Source organism: Sapajus apella, unplaced genomic scaffold, assembly GCF_009761245.1.
Source record: "Sapajus apella isolate SASKATOON/1434 unplaced genomic scaffold, GSC_monkey_1.0 scaffold11, whole genome shotgun sequence".
NCBI classification, from domain to species: domain Eukaryota; kingdom Metazoa; phylum Chordata; class Mammalia; order Primates; family Cebidae; genus Sapajus; species Sapajus apella.
In genome coordinates, this window is record NW_022436951.1 from 5,035,585 (window position 1) to 5,038,196 (window position 2,612).

Genomic DNA, 2,612 nt, shown 5'->3' on the forward strand with positions numbered 1-2,612 from the left:
GTCTCGAACTCCTGACCCCAAGTGATCCACCCACCACAGCTTCCGAAAGTGCTGAGATTATAGGCATGAGCCACTGCGCCCAGCCTATAGATCTGGGTATTTTCACACTGGTCATGAGAAAATCAGACTCCAGGACATGAGTCTCATACATATTTCTGTTGGAGTATTTATCACTTTATACCACCAGTAATCATGTGCATATCTCCCTCTCCTTAGTGATGGTTTCTGAAGGGCCAGGAGAGGGCTGTCAAAACCCAAAGTGCCTACCATTAACCCAGCTCCTTCTGAGGGAGTATCTGCTGTGGAGGGAAGGTAGGGAGGATCTCTAGGAAGTATCTCAAGCAAAGGTGGCCAGGCTTTGTACTCCGTGATGCCAACAACCTGGACATGGATGATTGGACCAGGATAGGCACCTGCCCCCAGGTCTGCTGATCTACAGGGTATTTTGCAACCTGTAAGGAGCCTGACACAAAGGCTCAGTCCAACTCTCACCCCTGGTGAACACCCAGCAGGGCCAACTAGATCCTTTCACTAAAGGAGTTTAAATATGAGATCAACTGAGAGCTGAGCAGTTGGTAGCAGGAGCAGAAGCCAAAGGACACCCAGGGAAAAACAGTGAGAGAGGAGCTGAATCACCTTGGCGGCTAAGCCTGTTAGTAGGGATAGGCAGATGCCTGCTGCTGAGGGGGCAGTGAGATAACCCAGTCACAGAGCCGTATCCTGAATGACCTTCCAGTTCCTGAGCTTCAATCCAGTTTTCGTGAGGCCTGGCTGGGTGGCCTTTCCGGAAGGCTTTTCGGAGACACGTGGCTGAGTGGTGGAGATTCCGGTCAGCCTTACTTCCACAGTAAACTCCCAATACTTAGGGTAAACTCAGTGGTATCTGTTCTTTACAACCCCACAAGAAAGCCTAATCAACACAATGCCCAGGGTCTAGCACTTTGCCTGGCACACAGCAAGTGCTAAATATTTGCAGGTGCTTGATGGCCTGACCATCCCCAGCAAAAAGCCTGCTGAAAATAAAGAAATCATTCAAAGTAAGAACATTGATGAGGGCCGTCTTCAAATTCCAAAAACAATGTTAAATGGCGATAAATATATTAAGCTTATTCTGCCCTCCAATTTCCGAATTTCTACCATAAATTTATCAAAGGAAATGTCATTTTCTGCAGAACTGCAGAGAGCATCCTAATTTCAGCTAAGGTATGTTTGGATGACTTGATTTTCACTTCGCTTAATCTTAAATCACAGCAACGTTAGTAAGAACAATTTTCCTCCCACACACGCTTCACTGACAAACCTGCAAAGTAGCTGATCTTTGACTTTTAAAAAGTTTAATAATACATGATCTTCCCCCCACACTGCCACACGCATTTCCCCTGCCTATTGTCTGTATCAGCTACTTGAAGAACACATACTCCCCAACAACCGGATGAGTCATAAAATAAGAGGTACATGGATGTAAACTGAGCCTGTTTACACTTTCCCTGGCCCCAGCTAATAAAATAAAAGATGTCCCACTGAATTCAGGTCCAATGGCTTCCGGAAAGCAGGTTTCTGCTTAGCAAAGACATGCCCTATTTAGTACATTATTTGAGAGGTAGAGCCAATTCCATGCCCCATGTGAATGAAACGTATTTATGATTATAGCCATGCACAGGGTGTGTAAGGACTTGCCCTCCTCCTGTCCTCTACAAAAGAAGGCTCCGGCAGCTTCTGGTGGTGAGCTAACCAGCAAAAGGAATGCCCAGAAGGTCTCACCTCTCCCATCCACAGAGCTCTGGAATGGGGACCCAGCCCCTGATCTCTGGAAACAGCACCCAAGGGGCTGCTTGCTGAAGTTTTCCATTTGCATTTTCGAAAATCTGGATAAAAGCAGGTTTAGGTCAACCTCCCCTGACCCGTTCCTGATAAAGTAGTCTTACGCCTCTGGAATCGGGATTTTGAATGTATGTGCCTACCCCATGTCTGGTATTAGATTACAACAGCATGAAAATGGAGCCTAGGACTGAGGAGCCGGCCAGTCTCAGAAGCCTTCTTCATTGCCTGCCATGTAATACATGATATGCAAAGCCTCTGACTTCAGCCAGCAGATATTTGGAGATCGTGTTGGCCTTATCATGGGGCCTAAACTAATGTGTGTTTAGGTCAGAAAGCGAATCAGAAAAGCCACTGGAGGGCACGTCACTGAGTGAGAACCCTATAAATTCATCCCCACTCGCAGCGTACCCTGGCAAACACTCGGCTTCCCTCACCGGGCCGCTCCGCACCTCTCCTTCGCGGTGCTAGAACTCCAGCCGGCAGCTCCTTTTCTCGCCGCTGCCTCCTGCCCAGCGGAGAAGCGAGGGGGCGAGACACCGGAGCGGGAAGGCCGGCCTTCGAAAGGCGCGAGGAAAGCCCGGCGCCGCCCTGCACCCGCAGAGCGCCTCCCTTCCTGCGCGGGGCGCCGGGGCAAAGCCCGGCGAGGGCGCCGCGGTCAAGTTCGGATTGTCCCTTTCGGCTGGCGCGCGTGGAGCGCCGCACATTCCTCCCGATCCACCCCGCGAGGAGAAGGCGCGAGCCCAGCGGCTTCTCCACGCTTTCAGGGCTCTCCCTGCAGCCCGGGGAGGGGC